The sequence below is a fragment of the Periophthalmus magnuspinnatus genome, chromosome 13 (genome assembly GCF_009829125.3).
Source record: "Periophthalmus magnuspinnatus isolate fPerMag1 chromosome 13, fPerMag1.2.pri, whole genome shotgun sequence".
Lineage (NCBI taxonomy): Eukaryota > Metazoa > Chordata > Actinopteri > Gobiiformes > Gobiidae > Periophthalmus > Periophthalmus magnuspinnatus.
The window spans coordinates 31,049,206-31,068,252 of record NC_047138.1 but is presented as its reverse complement, the minus strand read 5'-3'; the positions used below and the strand labels follow the sequence as shown (position 1 = coordinate 31,068,252).

General features: G+C 46.8%; 1 protein-coding gene across 1 annotated transcript in view; it reads right to left on the bottom strand.

Annotated features, from left to right (window-relative positions):
- bcas3 (BCAS3 microtubule associated cell migration factor) overlaps window positions 1-19,047 on the bottom strand; it is a 223,165-nt gene that overhangs the window by 24,522 nt on the left and 179,596 nt on the right. The window lies entirely within an intron of this gene.

The following is a 19,047-nucleotide window of genomic DNA, read 5'->3' as shown; positions in this document are numbered from 1 at the left end:
ACCAACTTCCACACTAGCAGCTAACCGACTTCAACACTAGCAGCTAACATACTTCAACACTAGCAGCTAACCGGCTTCAACACTAGCAGCTAACATACCTCAACACTAGCAGCTAACCGGCTTCAACGCTAGCAGCTAACCGGCTTCAACGCTAGCAGCTAACATACTTCAATGCTAGCAGCTAACCGGCTTCAACACTAGCAGCTAACCGGCTTCAACACTAGCAGCTAACATACCTCAACACTAGCAGCTAACCGGCTTCAACGCTAGCAGCTAACCGGCTTCAACGCTAGCAGCTAACCGGCTTCAACGCTAGCAGCTAACATACTTCAACGCTAGCAGCTAACCGGCTTCAACACTAGCAGCTAACCGACTTCAATGCTAGCAGCTAACCGACTTCAACGCTAGCAGCTAACCGACTTCAACGCTAGCAGCTAACCGACTTCAATGCTAGCAGCTAACCGGCTTCAACACTAGCAGCTAACCGACTTCAATGCTAGCAGCTAACCGACTTCAACGCTAGCAGCTAACCGACTTCAACGCTAGCAGCTAACGTCAAACTGCTTCAGTCCTCAGTTGTTTGGAGTTTTGTGAATGAAATGGCTAAAGTGAGAGTTTTAAAAATGCACAGGAGGTTGTAAAAATGTAGAGTAAAAGTTTGAATCTGTGACATTAGAGCCGTGTGTTGTGCAACAGAAGAGAAGAGACATATATCACAGAGGATTTCACAGCTCGAACGAGCCAAGAGCCAACAACGAGCCAACAACGAGCCAACAGCCAAGAGCCAAGAACGAGCCAAGAACGAGCCACAGAGTAAATGTGAACAACATGTCCAACACAAAGAGCTGGTCTGTGGATGTGACAGAGACAGAGACGAGACCACAGGACAAGAGAGCCACGGAGGAATGAAAGAGCCACGGGAGGAAGGAAAGAGCCACAGAGAGGAACAAGAGAGCCACGGGAGGAATAAAAGAGCCACAGAGAGGAAGAGAGAGCCACAGAGAGGAAGGAGAGAGCCACAGAGAGGAATAAGAGAGCCACGGGAAGAATGAAAGAGCCACGGGAGGAATGAAAGAGCCACGGGAGGAATGAAAGAGCCACGGAGAGGAAGGAGAGAGCCACAGAGAGGAAGGAGAGAGCCACAGAGAGGAACAAGAGAGCCACAGAGAGGAACAAGAGAGCCACAGAGAGGAAGGAAAGAGCCACAGAGAGGAATGAAAGAGCCACAGAGAGGAACGAAAGAGCCACGGGAGGAATAAAAGAGCCACAGAGAGGAAGGAGAGAGCCACAGAGAGGAAGGAGAGAGCCACAGAGAGGAACAAGAGAGCCACAGAGAGGAACAAGAGAGCCACAGAAAGGAAGGAAAGAGCCACAGAGAGGAATGAAAGAGCCACAGAGAGGAACGAAAGAGCCACGGGAGGAATAAAAGAGCCACAGAGAGGAAGGAGAGAGCCACGGGAGGAATGAAAGAGCCACAGAGAGGAAGGAAAGAGCCACGGGAGGAAGGAAAGAGCCACAGAGAGGAACAAGAGAGCCACGGGAGGAATGAAAGAGCCACAGAGAGGAACAAGAGAGCCACGAGAGGAATGAAAGAGCCACAGAGAGGAACGAAAGAGCCACAGAGAGGAACAAGAGAGCTACAGAGAGGAAGGAAAGAGCCACAGAGAGGAATGAAAGAGCCACAGAGAGGAACAAGAGAGCCACGAGAGGAATAAAAGAGCCACAGAGAGGAACAAGAGAGCCACAGGAGGAATGAAAGAGCCACAGAGAGGAACAAGAGAGCCACGGGAGGAAGGAGAGAGCCACGGGAGGAATAAAAGAGCCACAGAGAGGAACGAGAGAGCCACGGGAGGAATGAAAGAGCCACAGAGAGGAACAAGAGAGCCACGGGAGGAATGAAAGAGCCACAGAGAGGAACAAGAGAGCCACGGGAAGAATGAAAGAGCCACGGGAGGAATGAAAGAGCCACAGAGAGGAACAAAAGAGCCACGGGAGGAATGAAAGAGCCACAGAGAGGAACAAGAGAGCCACGGAGGAATAAAAGAGCCACGGGAGGAACGAAAGAGCCACAGAGAGGAAGGAGAGAGCCAGAGAGGAATGAAAGAGCCACAGAGAGGAACAAAAGAGCCACAGAGAGGAAGGAGAGAGCCACGAGAGGAATAAGAGAGCCACAGAGAGGAATAAGAGAGCCACAGAGAGGAACGAAAGAGCCACAGAGAGGAAGGAGAGAGCCACGAGAGGAATAAGAGAGCCATAGAGAGGAACGAAAGAGCCACAGAGAGGAACAAGAGAGCCACAGAGAGGAAGGAGAGAGCCACAGAGAGGAACAAGAGAGCCACAGAGAGGAACAAGAGAGCCAAGAGAGGAAAAAGAGAGCCACAGAGAGGAACGAAAGAGCCACAGAGAGGAAGGAGAGAGCCACGGGAGGAATGAAAGAGCCACGGGAGGAATAAGAGAGCCACAGAGAGGAACGAAAGAGCCACAGAAAGGAACGAAAGAGCCACAGAGAGGAAGGAGAGAGCCACAGAGAGGAACAAGAGAGCCACAGAGAGGAAAAAGAGAGCCACAGAGAGGAACGAAAGAGCCACAGAGAGGAAGGAGAGAGCCACAGAGAGGAATAAGAGAGCCACATAGAGGAACGAAAGAGCCACAGAGGAACAAGAGAGCCACAGAGAGGAACAAGAGAGCCAGAGGGACAGAGTATACTTCTCTCTGTCTCTCCGTTCCTCTGTTCCTTCCTCCCTCTCTCTCTCTCTCTGTCATTTCCTCTCACTCTTTCTGCCCCTCTCTCTGTCTTTTCCCCTTCTCTCTGTCCCCTCCTTCTTTCTCTCTTCCTATCTCTTCCCCTTTCTCTCTCTTCCTCTCTCCATCCTTCTCTTTTCCCCTCAAACAACAAACAAACAAACAAACAAACAAACAAACAAATAAATAAATAAAGAGATAAACGCGCGGCTGAAAAGTGAAGCACACGTCTCTGCTCATGCTCCACAGACACAAAATGAACCAAGTTTGAACCAAGAAAAGAGAGAAACCGAAGACCAGAGAAGAGGAGGAGCAAATAAAAGAACGACAGGAAAAGAAAAAAGAAAAGCACATGAGCGACAGACGGATGGAAGGAGGTGCAGATGAAGCATGCGTCCAGAGGAGGACCAAACTCACCACGGAGTTTTAAAGCATCCTGCACCAAACAGGTAGGGTCTTCATGAAGAGAGAGAGAGAGGGGGAGGAGAGGGGGAGGAGAGGGGAGGAGAGAGAGAGGGGGAGGAGAGGGGGAGAGAGAGAGAGGGGGAGAGAGAGAGGGGGAGGAGAGGGGGAGGGGCGGAGAGCGAGGAGAGAGAGAGGGGGAGGAGAGGGGGAGGGGCGGAGAGCGAGGAGAGAGAGAGAGAGAGGGAGAGGGGGAGGAGAGGGGGAGGAGAGGAGAGGGGGAGGAGAGGGGGAGGAGAGGAGAGGGGGAGGAGAGAGAGAGGGGGAGAGAGAGAGGGGGAGGAGAGAGGGGGGGGAGGAGAGGGAGAGAGAGAGAGGGGGAGAGAGAGGGGGGGAGGAGAGGGGGAGGGGTGGAGAGCGAGGAGAGAGAGAGAGGGAGAGGGGGAGGAGAGAGAGGGGGAGGAGAGGGGGAGGAGAGGGGGAGGAGAGGGAGAGAGGAGAGGGGGAGGAGAGAGGGGGAGAGAGAGAGGGGGAGGAGAGAGAGAGAGAGGAGAGGGGGAGAGAGAGAGGGGGAGAGAGAGAGGGGGAGGAGAGGGGGAGGGGTGGAGAGCGAGGAGAGAGAGAGAGAGGGGGAGAGGGGGGAGAGGAGAGAGGGAAAGGGGGAGAGGGAGGAGAAGAGAGAGGGAGGGGAGGAGAGGGGGCGAGGGAGGGGAGAGGGAGCGGGAGAGGAGAGGAGAGAGGGGGAGAGGAGAGGGGAGGAGGAGGGGGGAAAAAGGGCAAGGAGAGGTGAGAGGGGGAGAGGGGAGCAGAGGGAGGGAGAAGAGAGGGAGAAAGAGGGAGAGGGGGATAAGCGAGAGGGAGGAGAGAGGGGGAGAAAGACGGAGAGGAGGGGGATAGGGTGAAGAGGAGAGCGAGAGGGGGATGAGCGAGAGGGAGGAGAGGGAAGATAGAGGGATAGAGGAGAGGGAGAGGGAAAGAGAGAGAGGGGGAAGATAGGAAGGGGGGAGAGAGACAGGAGAGGGAGATAAGGCGCGGAGAGAAAGAAGGGAGAGAGGGGGAGAAGAGAGGAGGAAATAAAGAGAAACAGGGGATAGGGGGAAGAGAGTAGGGTAGAGAGAGGAGAAGGGGATGAGGGGAGAGAGAACGGGGTGAAAGGGGCACAGGGGAAAGAGAGGTGGAGAGAGGGGGAGTGAGAGGGGAGGGGGAAAAGAGGGAAGGAGAAAAAGTTGTCGAGGGGAATGAGAGTGGAAAGGGATGAGGAGACGGGGGGATTAGGGCAAAGAGAACAAAAAGAAGAGAAGGAGAAAGGGAGAGAGAGAGAGGGGGGGGGGTTAATGAGAGGTACAGAGACGGAAGACAATATTAGTCCAGACACCTGCACAAACCAACCGCCGAGGTCAAAGGTCAAAACGAGTTCACCAAAATAAAACCTTAAACTCTTTAAAAAAACCTCATAAAATCCACCTGATTTTGACGTTTTAAAACATGAAGTGGCCCAGAGTTACTCCTCACTTACCTTTAACATTCAGAACATCCTAATAATTCACCACGATGAGTTTATAAGCCGCGACGGTACAGCTAACAACAACTAGCAGGCTGATGTGCACTTCCTGACTCTCGGAAAACACCTCAATTCGGTTAAATTCAGGTTTAAAACTGATTTCCACGGGCCTAAATTGAGTTTTTGGAGCTACTTCCTGTGTTTTTGGACTTTTATTTTGAAGTTTTTTTTCCTGACCCTGATCCTAAAACTCGGATAAACGGTTAGCGCAGGTCGTATCCCGTCAAAACGAGTCGGAATTAGCTTAAACATGGATCCCCGTCGCGCGCACACACTGTAAGAGCGAGGTTCCCTTTGACACAGAGAGCTTTGTCTGGTGAAGTGGACTACGCGAGGAGACAGGAAGTCCACGTCGGCGCGTTAAGATAGATTCACAGACGTTTGGGACACGGGATGATTCATGCTCCGAGCGGCTCCTAAACTGGGATACCATATCTTTGGCAAACAAAACAACTCCGCAACATCTGTCATTTTCGCCTCTACACTTAAAAGCAGCGTCGTACATGTGGGGAAACACGCAAAGACCCGACCCGAGCGCTTCCATCCAACAGCACAGCGAAAAAAAAAAGAAAAAAAAAGCAGAGGAGCGTCGGAGAAATCCCAAAGAAAAGGGAATAATGGGATTTCCAGCGCAAACTGTTAGTGGATCGTGACATGTGAATATACGGCGCGCTGCAGTGTTAAGCTAAAGCATTGTCTGAAGTAGTGATTTATGCGCGTCCCCGGAGCCCCGAGGTTAAGGAGGACGGAGCATGTGCGGAGGACGAGGAGAGGGAAAAACAGGTTGCGTCCCGACTGTCCAACGGAGAACAAAAAAGACGGACAGATTTTAATATATTCGGGAAAAAGAGACACGTTACGCCGTTTGTCTGGTCTGCGTTAGGAGCGTTTTCTCGTTGCAAAACAGGCCTGGAGTTGTGTTTTCGTTTCCTTCACACCTCCGAGTAACACTTCCTGTATTCACTCGATGACATCACAAGGTGGAACAGCGTGTTTTCTGCTTGACACGAGAACTTTCAAACACGTGCGACCGAAACGAAAAACACAAATCCAGGTCTGTTTTTGAGGAGAAAATAAATAAAAATAAATGACAAACGCGCCATAAAAAACAAACAGAGAGATGGTTTGACAGGACGATTGTTACGGTATTTTCTGTTTTCTGTCATTTCCTCGTCGCAAAACAGGCCTGGAGTTGTGTTTTCGTTTCAGTCGCGCGTGTTTGAAAGTTCTCGTCTCAAGCAGAAAACACGCCGTTCCACCTCGTGATGTCATCGAGTGAATACAGGAAGTGTTAGTCAGAGGTGTGAAGGAAACGAAAAACACAAATCCAGGTCTGTTTTTGAGGAGAAAATAAATAAAAATAAATGACAAACGCGCCACAAAAAAACAAACAAACTGAGAGATGGTTTGACGGGACGATTGTTACGGTATTTTCTCTTTTTTGTTCTGTCGTTTCCTCGTCACAAACAGACCTGGAGTTGTGTTTTGTTTCACACGTTTAAGACGCAAACTCTGCAGATTTACGCCGAGTTCTTCTCTCAAACTGTTCCACCTTTTTTAACCTTAACCTCCTGAGACCCGAGCTTTTGCATGAGATACTTTATTAATTTCTCTTTGTTATTTGGGCTGACTGGAACCAGATGAGTCTAAATACAAAGAATTATCTTTTTACATTATGTAGTTTCTGAGAAAAAATTCTGTAAATCAAATGTCCTCATGTGGACATTTTACTCATTTTGATAAAACATTTGAATAATGATTTGCAAAACCTATTTATTAAGACCCTGAAAACAGCAACATTTGTCCTGAGTAAAAACAAAATGAGAAACAACAATTGTGCCTCTTGGAACAATGTGTCTCGTGTGAGAGCTGCGGACAAAATGTGTTGTCCACATATGAGGACGCCAGGACTCAGGAGGTTAAAGATACTATTGAGGTCAGTGAGGCCCAAATATCGAAAAAATATCTTTGTCAAATCAGGCTGGGTGTATATTTTTATCTTAACAACTGATGAAATAAGTAAAATATTTTGTTAATATCATATTTTACTGTATTTTATAGTAAATATACTTATCCGAGTATAAGAAGAAAACAAACAAGCATATATTTCACATACAAGTCGCGTCTGAGTATAAGTCGCCCCCCCGGACAAACTACGGAAAAAAAAGTGCGATTTAAAGTCCAGAAAATACGGTACAGTCGTCTCTCTCGATATCGCGGTTCAGCTTTCGTGGCCTTTTTGTGTCGTGCGTCCTGATTGGCTGTTATTCTATACATTTTAATTTATTTTGCGAATGTAAACGCCAACACTTCTTCCCCCAAAACTGTTCAGCGTCGTTAAAACTCCGACCCCCCGTGTGCGAGCGAGCCGGCCTGAGGTTGTGTAGACTCTAAATACGGGAAGAAACGTCGTCCGCTGGTCAGACCGACTCGACGCTGCGTCCAAATCCCTGGATTAAGAGGACGGGTCATGAAAACAGGGCTCGGAAGCGGCGCGCGTTGTTGTTGATGATGTTGCGAAACAGTTGGTCGTCTCCGGTCTGTTTGGCGACTGGGGACGCTCATAAAACTAACAGCGCTCACGTTTGTTGAGACGACGGATCAGATGTTTGGGTGAGTTTTCGTCTCCCGCTTCGTCCGTGGAGCCAAACGTCCTTGAGTCAGTCTAAAGTTTTTTTGTTTTTTTTTTTTAGTTTTTATTTTATTTTAAAGTTTAGGTTTAAAGTTTAATTCCCTTTTTTTTGTTATGCAGGATTTTTTTTTTGTTATTTTGAGGTTTTTTTTTTATTTTGAGTTTTTTTTTGTTATTTAGTTATTATACATTTTTTTGTTATTTTGAGGGTTTTTTTTGTTTATTTTCTATTTTTTTTTGTTTTTTGGAGTTTTTTTTGTTTGTTTTTAGTTATTTTGAGTTGTTTTTTTGGTTTGTTCGCTGTTTCGCCGATTTTTTTTACTGCAATTGTTCTGCGTCCTGATTGGCTGTTGGACTGTAGACCATTGTCCATCAGTCTCCTCCGTGCCGTGTCTTCTGTCTTTACATAAACGTTGGATCTCAGTGTGACTCTGAAGTGCTGTACGTTTGCGATTTGTTTTCTCCCCGACAAAACCCACAATGTCGATGAAACGTTCTGCACCGACAAAGACGCCTACGAAGGTTTGAACTTTGAGAGAGTTTAAACGAGAGAGAAATGTGAGAAAATGTTAACGCCTGTGTGAGAAAAGTGTATAAAGTGTGTGGTGAGGGGTTTTACAGACAAAAACAGAGAGAATAATGTAAAAAATAAAGCTGATACTTCGCGGATTTCAACTATTGCGGGTTGTTTTTAGAACGTAACCCCCGCGATAAACGAGGGACCGCTGTCGTTCTACATTTACGCCGATTGCAACGCTCTCATTTACTTCCTTTCTACCCTCGGAATGGTTCGTACCAGTTATCATCAACAACCTCGCTCCTGATTGGCTCTTTGGTTGCTGTGACACTCGCGGTCGGGATTTCCAAACGTGGATCTCGGCTCTAAATTCGCCGCTACGTCTTCATTTGACTGTTGCTGAACGCCGCGGGTGACGTCACACTCGCTCGGTCCACGTCTCCGGTTGCGGGTTCGACTCCTGATCTCTCTGAAGTGGAGCGTGCGGCAGAGTGGTTATCCCGTCTCGTCCTGTAGCTGTTTTTTTTTTGTTTTGTTTTGTTTTTTCTTCAGTTTGTGGAGAGCTCGGGGTCGTATACACAGGAAAGTGTCGGCGAGGAAGCGTACCCGAGTGTGTGCGTGTCTCGGAGTTTACGACACGTTACCGTCGGGAGTGAAGTTCCTGTGTTTTCGGCGCTGAGAGCAGAGATAGTGACAGAGTTTTATAAACAGTTTACAGTAAATAGTCAGTTTCCCCAAAGCAATAAACGTCCGATGAGACTGAACTCTGTCCCCACTCGGACTAAACACAAACTGCCCGGACCAATCGCGGCGCTGGACTGCGGCGGGATTATCAGCGGGAGGATGTGCGGGGAGGGAGGCCAGACAAGAATGTACTCAACGCCGAGGATTGTTACTTCAACATGTTTCACAAATAGACAAGTCAGGACCTACTAAAGAGGAAGTGTGTGTTTGAGCGTGCAAAGATACGACACACAAAACGTCTATGTAAACACGGTTCGTTCGAATGTTTTAATTCTAAAATAAAAGTCTTGAAATCATTTTGTGGTTTCAGCTCGGATCAAATTTGCCGTTTAACTTTAAAGAATATACTTTTTTGTATCTTTCTCCCATGTTATAATGTCGTTCTCTCGTCAAAAACGCGTCTGAAGTGGTTTTAAATGTCATCCATGCACGTTTGAGTAATCTAGAGATCTCTCCCGGGCTCTAATCAAACACTTTTTACATTTAGCTGTAAGATTCTGTACGAGGCTCCGCCCACAAGTCTACATCACCCACGCTCCACACGACAACTCTCCATAAATACACAAAAACATGATGCAAAACTGTGCACTACGACTTCACAAACCTGACGTGATGTGCAGTGGTTTCGTTAGTGCGATGCAGCTGATTGTGTCGTGATAGCGCTCTGAAGGGGGAGGGGCTCAGCACAGAGAGTAAAAGGAGGCGGGACTTATGCTCCGTTCTGACCGGGGCATCAAAAAAACGCTCAAGACATGCCGCGCAAATGTCAGACGGGCGCCATTCTCACGCTTGAAAACACAGAGCGCGGCCAAGACACGCCTCCATCACAGACCTTACACGTAAACTCCACGCTCCCGACGCCGCGGTGCGAGTAGAGCGTCCAAAACTAAAAAGGAACAACACAACAGAAGAACGAGCGCTGAAAGTTTCATTAGATTGGCCCCAGTACATTTCACTAAAGAAACGACTGCACATCACACCAGGTTTGTGAAGTCGTAGTGCACAGTTTTGTATCATGTTTGTGTAGATTTACGGAGAGTTGTCGTGTGGGAGTGTGGGTGATGTAGGATTGTGGGCGGAGCTATGGACAAAATCTTACAGCTAAACAGGAGGAGGGTTGGAATAGGACCCCGGGAGAGATCTCTAGATTACCAAAGACAACAGCAGCGGTCATTTGTGGGAGCGGGTCAGTGGATCTGGCGTCTCCACCGGGCCTGTTTTTGATGGTGGAAAGCTCCAGAAAGTCCATTTGACATAATCCCCCCTCTTTAACGTAATAACACAGCGACATGTCCACGTCCAGCTCCACTTCCTCTCCACTTTATCCCAATGTTTTTCCAATAAAAACAGCCGGGAGTCTCGTGTCCGACGGGAATCGCAGTAAAACAACTCCTCCACATCTCCAGCCGACGCATGCTCACGCGCCGGGTCTGTGGAGAGTGACCGCTTATCCACAGCAGGCTGCAGAGGAGTCTATGGGACCCCCGTGTGGCGCCCCCCGCAGGGTAAAAGCAGAGGTCAAAAGGGTAAAGAGAAAAAGAGAAAGTGTATAGAGAGAGGATACATGCACTGGTCTGTTTCACACTGGGGCAAAGGGGTTTAAGGGAGGGCAGAGGGGTTTGAGGGAGGGCAAAGGGGTTTAAGGGAGGGCAAAGGGGTTTAAGGGAGGGCAAAGGGGTTTAAGGGAGGGCAAAGGGGTTTAAGGGAGGGCAAAGGGGTTTGAGGGAGGGCAAAGGGGTTTAAGGGAGGGCAAAGGGGTTTGAGGGAGGGCAAAGGGGTTTGAGGGAGGGCAAAGGGGTTTAAGGGAGGGGGCAAAGGGGTTTAAGGGGTTTAAGGGAGGGCAAAGGGGTTTAAGGGAGGGCAAAGGGGTTTGACGGAGGGCAAAGGGGTTTGAGGGAGGGCAAAGGGGTTTGAGGGAGGGCAAAGGGGTTTAAGGGAGGGGGCAAAGGGGTTTAAGGGGTTTAAGGGAGGGCAAAGGGGTTTAAGGGAGGGCAAAGGGGTTTAAGGGGTTTAAGGGAGGGGGCAAAGGGGTTTAAGGGGTTTAAGGGAGGGCAAAGGGGTTTAAGGGAGGGCAAAGGGGTTTAAGGAGTTTAAGGGAGGACAAAGGGGTTTGAGGGAGGACAAAGGGGTTTAAGGGAGGACAAAGGGGTTTGAGGGAGGGCAAAGGGGTTTAAAACAGTGATGTAACTCAAGTTTAAACTAACGAAAATAAAGTTTTAATGGAACAACTTATACAAGTATAAAAACGACTTCATTCCATTGGTAACGTGGAATAACACAACTTCACACACCTTCACCAGAATCACTTGGATGATTTCAGACCTGGAAGCAGTTAACCTGAAAACTACCACTCGATGACATCACGAGGTGGAATGGAGCGTTTTGAGCTTTGGAACAGCTTTTGCGACGTATACTCAGAGTGAGATTTATATGTGACACAAATATGTAAATAAATAAATAAATAAATATACAAATAAAAACTGAGAAAAAAAACAACAAAATGATTGATTCAAAATTCCAAGTTCAGCTCAAATCTTTATCAAAATCACCACATTTGAAGCTTTATAAGACTCAAAATCTGCAGGAAATACTTTTACTTTTTGGTCTTTAAGTACATTTTTAAACAGGTACTTTAATACTTTTACTTAGGTAGATTTTTTCATGTGATACTTTGACTTTTACTTGAGTTTTATTTGCTGGTATCTGTACATTTACTTCACAAACTGGAGCACTTCTTCCATCACTGAAGCTCAACCGGGGCGTTTAGTGGGACGTTCTGACGCGGCGTTAAAATATTGTCTGAATATTATTAAGATTACACAAAAACAAACAAATAAACAAACAAAAGAGGAGAGATTTTTGTCAGAATTTCCCACCGTCTGCTGGAACAACAGTTTTACGTGACATAGGAGCTTTAAAAACATCCATAACAAAGCAAATATATTCCTAATTTCCCAGACAGATGTTTCTCCGTCACGGTTCAACATCAGAACGAGAGAAGGGACAAAGTGGGCGGGGCTTTGTCACATGACTCACGGTTCAATGGAAGTTTAATGACATCATATTTTACACAAACCGTCTATGTTTGTGTCGTAAACTTAAAAAAAAAAAAAGACTAAAAAAACACAGTTAAATCATGACCATAAACGTCATTTCCCACCGACTTCTGAACCATCCTTCATTTTTAAACCGCTCAAAACCCGGTGCCACTGCGTGATGTCATCAGGAGGTGACTCAAAAAGAGCTCCTCAGAATGTCACGTGACTTCACAGCATCGGTCGGTCAACGCGTTCGTCCGATGATTCGAAAGTCGGCGACGCGATTCTGGCTCCCGCTGATGCGCAGTGTCGTCTCTCTCTCTTTCTGTTCTGTCCATCTTCCTCTCTATCCGTCCCCTCGTCCTCCCCCTCTCTCTCTCTTCTGTCCATCTTCCTCTCTATCCGTCCCCTCGTCCTCCCCCTCTCTCTCGCTTCTGTCCATCTTCCTCTCTATCCGACCCCTCCCCCTCCCCCTCTCTCTCTCTCTTCTGTCCATCTTCCTCTCTATCCGACCCCTCCCCCTCCCCCTCTCTCTGTTCTGTCCATCTTCCTCTCTATCTGTCCCCTCGTCCTCTGTCTCTCTCTCTCTGTTCTGTGCATCTTCCTCTCTATCTGTCCCCTCGTCCTCTGTCTCTCTCTCTCTGTTCTGTCCATCTTCCTCTCTATCCTACCCCTCGTCCTCCCCCTCTCTCTCTCTGTTCTGTCCATCTTCCTCTCTATCCGTCCCCTCGTCCTCCCCCTCTCTCTCTGTTCTGTCCATCTTCCTCTCTATCCATCCCCTCGTCCTCCCCCTCTCTCTCTGTTCTGTCCATCTTCCTCTCTATCCGTCCCCTCGTCCTCCCCCTCTCTCTCTCTCTTCTGTCCATCTTCCACGAAATAAACAACGTGAAATACCAAAAGCAAAGGTGCGAACGGCGAGTCGGACAAACACGAGTAACGCCCTTAAACCCCGCCCCCTGAGCACATAACGGGTCATTTCTCTGTAAACACATGTAAGCGACACACCGCTCTAACCTCGCGACCCGCCGACAGAAGGACGAGGTGTCGACTTTCCAAAGGCGTCGCTCTGATGGACGCTCCTCACCTCCGCACCATCTGCCGCGAGTTTCAGCTTCTTCCAGTTTGAAAAAAATAGCGATTCATCAATTTGGCTGCGGGTTTAGGCTCCTGATCCTGCGCGTGTTGCTTTAAAGCGCACGCATTTACGCCGTTTTCTGATTCGTTATAACGCCGTTTCCTCGTCGGTTTCATTGCAGCCCCACCTTGTGATGTCATCATGTGGTAATACAGGAAGTGCTCCGCTGTGTTTCTAAACTCCACACATCTTCATTTATAGAATCATTTGTGTGATTTCAGCCCAGGAATTGCCAATCTACTACTGAACTAAAAAAGGAGCCGTTATTAGCGTGAAAACTACCACTTGATGACATCACAAGGTGGAACAGAGCGTTTTGAGGTTTGTAGATGTGACAGACTGATAATAAAGTGTGACTCAAACATGTGTGAATGAAACAAAACACAAGTCCAGGTCTGTTTTTGAGGAGGAAACGGCGTTAGAACACGACTTAACCTCCTGAGACTCGAGCTCTTTCAGGACTTTATTAAGAGTTTGACACAGACATTTAGTGTAAAAAAAAAACAAAATGAGAAACAAGTGTGTCTCTAGGAACAATGTGTCTCATTTGTGCTGCTGACAGGAGCAGGAAGATGTACGCCTTTAAATAAAAATAAAATGAATAAATAAATAAATAAAATAATAAATAATAAAAAATAAATACATAAATAAATCAAAATAATTAAAAAATAAAATAAATAAAAAAATAAAATAATAAATAATAAAAAATAAATAAAATAATAAATAATAAATAAATAAATAAAAATAATTAAAAAATGAAATAAATAAATAAAATAATAAATAAATAAATAAATAAATCAAAATAATTAAAAAATGAAATAAATAAAATAAAATAATAAATAATAAAAAATAAATAAAATAATGAATGATACAAAATAAATAAATAAATAAATCAAAATAATTAAAAAATGAAATAAATAAATTAAATAATAAAAAATAAATAAATAAAATAATAAATAATAAAAAAATAAATAAATTTAAAAAATTAAAAAATGAAATAAATAAATAAATAAAATAAAATAAAAATAATAAATAAATAAATAAATAAATGAAGAAAAAAAATATTCTAAACTAAAAAATAAATATAAAAATATTCAAAATTGACCATGTTCTTGTTGCTGTTCTTCTAAAAATTTGCACTGTGGCCTAAAAAACCCAAAATGTGTCGTCCACAGATGAGGACACCGGGTCTCAGAAGGTTAAACTTCACAGAGTCAGTTTTGTGTCATATTGGACCTTTAAGTTTACTAAAACGTAGCATGTAGCATTAGCGCCGCGCCTCACTCCTCCTCTTGTGTTCAGGTTAAGGCCGTGACCTCACTATCCCGCTATCCCACATTCACACGTTAACTCCGCTCTTAATGGAAGCGAACTGCAAAAATCCGGGGGAAAAATCCAGGAAAACCTCGGCGATTCCTGCCAAACGTTGAGTCCCATGTGACAAAGTCCAAAGCTGGTTTAGCGCTTGACAATAGCTGCGTCCTGTCCTCTCTCACTCCCAAGTATTACCGTAATCTCGCTCCCATCTGCGTCTGTTCAGAGGGGCTTCCGAAATATCATCACGAGGATTTTGGGCGTTTGTTTTTGTGGCTTTTACATCTCGGGAGTCTCATTTGCTCCGTGTTAAAAGCAGGTCTGACGAGCGGGAGAGAGAGAGCGCGGTCGGGTTTAAGTGTAAATCCCAAATTTCGCCGTGACAATGGGAAAGTGCATTGTAATCCGCCGGCAGATTAAGATGGCCATTTTTTTTTTAGGGAGGGATTTTTTTTTTTCGAGTCCCGATATCTCGTTATGAACCGTGTCTCGCAAATCAAACGTGTCTATGGGGATGTTCACACTGAAACAAAGAGATTAAAACGTTTTATTTTGGTCTTTTTGGAAAGCTCTCGTGTTCCGCGTAATCCCCCGGACGCGGCGCTCGGAGCAGGAACATGACGGACTTTAATCACGGCTTTAACGTTGTACCTTGGGCATGTTCGTGTTTACGTTTAAAGCTGATAAACGGGCTTTTCTCATCATTGGTCTGGAAGTCGGTAAACTCGAGCGTCCTCCAAAAACAAAATTCCGACGTGCAACTGGGAATTGTTGTGTTTTTGTTGTTGTGTCGTCGGGCGAAACGCAGTATTTGTTCGATATATTTCAATTTGGCTCATTTTAAAGAGGAAGTATCGCGCGAAAATCGACTTTTTGTATCTTTCTCACGTGTTTTAACGTCGTTTCCTCATCAAAAAAACACGTCTGGACAGGTTTTATACGCCGTCCGTGCGTGTTTGAGTAATCTAGAGATCTCTCCCAGGCCCTAATCAAACCCTTTTTTACAGTTAGACGTACGATTCTGTACGAGGCTCCGCCCACAATCCTACAACTCTCCATAAATACACAAAAACATGATACAAAACTGTGCACTATGACTTCACAAACCCGATGTGATGTGAAGTGGTTTCGTTAGCGTTGTGTTGTGTGATAGCGCTCTGAAGGGGGAGGGGGTTAGCACAGAGAGCAAAGAGACTCCCCAATAGAAGTAAAACACCTCCACTTTAAATATTAAGCTGCCGCATTTAAAACACAAACCCGCACCTGTCGATAAAAAAGCCCCAGGTTGATTCTTTACCCCGCCCTACCGAAGGCGCAGAAGAGCCGCCACGTGTCAGTCTGCCCCGGGGCGAGTGAGGAAACAGGAGCAGCCTCCACGACCACACTGCGCTTTAGCATGACATGAGAGGTAGAAGTACTTCATTTTGTTCAGTAAAAGTACATATATCAGAGCAAATAAATACTCAAGTAAAAGTATTAAAGTACCTGTTTGATAATGTACTTAAAGAGTAAAAAGTAAAAGTATTTAGAATTTATTTTGAGTCTTTTAAAGCTTCAAATGTGGTGATTTTGATAAAGATTTGAGCTGGATTTTGTTCATTTTTCTGTTTTTATTTGTATATTTTTGTTTTGCTCGAATTATAAACGTGTTAATTAACAAATGTCACTTTTACTTTTCAGTCCAGTTCAAATAGTGGAGCAGAAAGTACAGATACTGCTCTCAAACGTGCTGAAGTAAAAGTAAAAAGTACACACTGTAACACGCACTTGGGTCAAATTTGTGTAGTACTTTACTACTTTTACTTCGTTACGTTCCACCGCTGCATGAAATATTAAAGTGTCTTAAATCTGATTGGCCGGTAGGATGTGGTGATGTCATCTGAAACTCCCCTCCCTCTCCCCTCTCCTCCCCTCTCCTCTTCCCCTCTCTTCTTCTCCCTCTCCTTTCTTCGTCTCCTCGCCCCTCTCCTCTCATCTTCCTCCTCTCCTCATCTCCCCTCTCCTCCTCCTCCATTCCTCCCCTCTCTTCTTTTTCCTCTCCTTTCCTCCCATCCCCTCTCCTCTCTTCCTCTCATCTTCCTTCTTCTCTGCTCCTCTCCACCCCTCCCCTCTCCTTCTCTTTTCTCTCCCCTCTCCTTCTCCTCCTCTCTCTTTTCTCTCTCCTCCTCCCCCCTCTCTCTTTTCTCTCTCCCCCTCCTCTGTTCCTCCTCCCCTCTCCCTTCCCCTTCTTTCTCCTCTCCTCTTCACCTCTCCTCCTCCCCTCTCTTTCTCTTCCCCCCTCCTCTCCTCCTCCCCTCTTTCTCTTCCTCCTCCCCTCTCCCTTCTCTTCTCTTCCTCCTCTCCTCCTCCCCTCTTTCTCTTTTCTCTCTCCCCCTCCTCTCTCCCCCTCCTCTCCTCCTCCCCTCCTCCTCCCCTCTCCTCTCTCTTCATTCTCCTCCCTCTCTTTCTCTTTTCTCTCTCCCCCCCTCCTCCCCTCCTCCTCCTCTCTTCCTGGTCACTCAGAGTTTATCAGGCGGATGCTGCTCCTCCTCCAGAGTCTCTCCTCTGAGGAGGAGGCGTCTGCACAAACACGTGGGAGGCACTTTGAACTTTTGAGCTTTAGTCCAACGAGGACGTTTTTAAACACCAGAGGAGGGACAAAGACACGGGACAGAGACGAGGGACAAAGACACGGGACAGAGACGAGGGACAAAGACACGGGACAGAGACGAGGGACAAAGACACGGGACAGAGACGAGGGACAAACACACGGGACAGAGACGAGGGACAAAGACACGGGACAGGGACGAGGGACAAACACACGGGACAGAGACGAGGGACAGAGATGAGGGGGGAGGATGGGCAAAAGACAAGAGGAGGAAGATGGGAGGAGAGGAGAGAACAAGAGAGAGTGAGAGACAGAGAGAGAGAAAAGAGAGACAGACAAATAGAGAGATGGAGAGGTGGTGTGTGTTAAACAGCTGGTGGTGTTGTGTTGTACAGAGGAGTGTCACAGGTGGAACACAGCTGCTCCTCTCTCTCCTCCATCTCTCCATCTCTCTCTCTCTTTACTCCTTGTTTTTCAGCGCAATATTTATTATGACCGTCCTCCCCTGTTCTTCTGTTCTTGCCTCTCCTCCTCTCCTCCGTCCTCCTCCTCTTCTCCTCTCCTCCTCCTCTCCTCCATCCTCCTCCTCTCCTCCATCCTCCTCCTCTCCTCCATCTTCCTCCTCCTCTCCTCCCCTTTATCCACAACAAACACATTTCTTAACAAACTGTACATTTATTTCTGAACTATTTTTCTTCTGTGGGGCATTAACTGTAACACCCCTCCCTTTGCTCTCTGTGCTAAGCCCCTCCCCCTTCAGAGCACAATCACAGCACAATCAGCTGCGTCGCACTAATGAAACTACTGCACATCACACCAGGTTTGTGAAGTCGTATATTTAACTTTTATTCAAACAGGAAGGTCCCAGTGAGATTAAAAACCTCTTTTTTCAAGGGAGTCCTGGTCCAGAGGCGGCACATTTAAAACAACTACAAACAAACAAACGACGTTAAAAATTAAATAGATCATGAAAAACAGTTGCACATTAATACAGCCATGTACTCTCTCTCCTCTCTCCCCTCCCTCTCTCTCCACTCTCTCCCGTCTCTCCTCTCTCTTCCATCTGCCTCCCTCCTCCTCTCTCCTCTCCCTCCCTCTCTTGTACAGACGGGTGCAGACTATAGCACTGTCCCCTCCTCTCCTCTCGCTCCTCTTACTCCTCTTTCTCCTCTCCTCCCTCTCTCTCCTCTCCTCTCCTCTCCTCTCCTCTCGCTCCTCTCTTTCCTCTTTCTCCTCTCCTCCCTCTCTCTCCCCTCCTCTCCTCTTCTTCTCCTCCTCTCTCCCTTTCTCACACACACACTATCAGACAGTGTGATCCTTGCAGCTATTCAGTGTGTGTGTTCAGTATGTGTTCAGTGTGTGTGTGTGTGTGTGTTCAGTGTGTGTGTGTGTGTGGGTGTGTGTGTGTGTGTGTGTGTGTGTGTGTGTGTGTGTTAGTCCGACGGCTCTGTCCTCACATGAGCTTTAAGGTGGAACCATTAACAGATGTGCAAAACGCCGGGGGAACGAATTAACTGCAACACTAAATACACATGTGAGGTGTCAAGAGGAATGAGTGGAAGTATCCTACCATCATCCTCTGACCCTCTGACCCTCTGCTCCTCTAACCCTCTGCTCCTCTGACACTCTGACCCTCTGCTCCTCTGACCCTCTGCTCCTCTGACCCTCTGCTCCTCTGACCCTCTGCTCCTCTGACCCTCTGCTCCTCTGCTCCTCTGAGCCTCTGCTCCTCTGACCCTCCCCTCTCCTCCTCTGACCCTCCCCTCTCCTCCTCTGACCCTCTCCTCTGCTCTTCTCCTCCTCTGCGTCTCTTTTCTGTCTTTTCTCACAAATCGATTCTCATCCCTGACTTCCAAAATCACCCCCTCCCTAATTACACCTATTTCCATCTAATCAAAGCAAAAAGTTCCTAAAATAAAATGCAAACGACAAATCATAACCAAATCTGAGCCGCTGCGGAGGCCGGACCCGATATTAATACACCATTTTACAAACCAAATCTTTTAATGATCGAAAATACGCCGGTGTTTGGAGTGAGTCGACCGCAGCGCTGGGACTATTTTCTTTAGGACTTATCAAATATCCCTGTGCTATTAAGACCTTACATCTGCTACTACCATTATTGGGATTTACTATTCAAACAGGCCATGAAAATCACATTTAAATCCGACTATTTAAATGTGGGCCTTGCTCTGGAGGCCACCTGGAGCCCGGGGCGTCGCACAACAGGCCCGGCGCGACTGTTGTTTTTGGAGGAGACGCTTCTACAAACACGCGCGGGGATGGGCGTCGTTCGGCCGCGCGCAGGTCTTTAGTGCCGATATGCAAAAGCGCGAGGGCTGAGACAAAGGCCAGATGCCCTCCCCGCGCGTCCA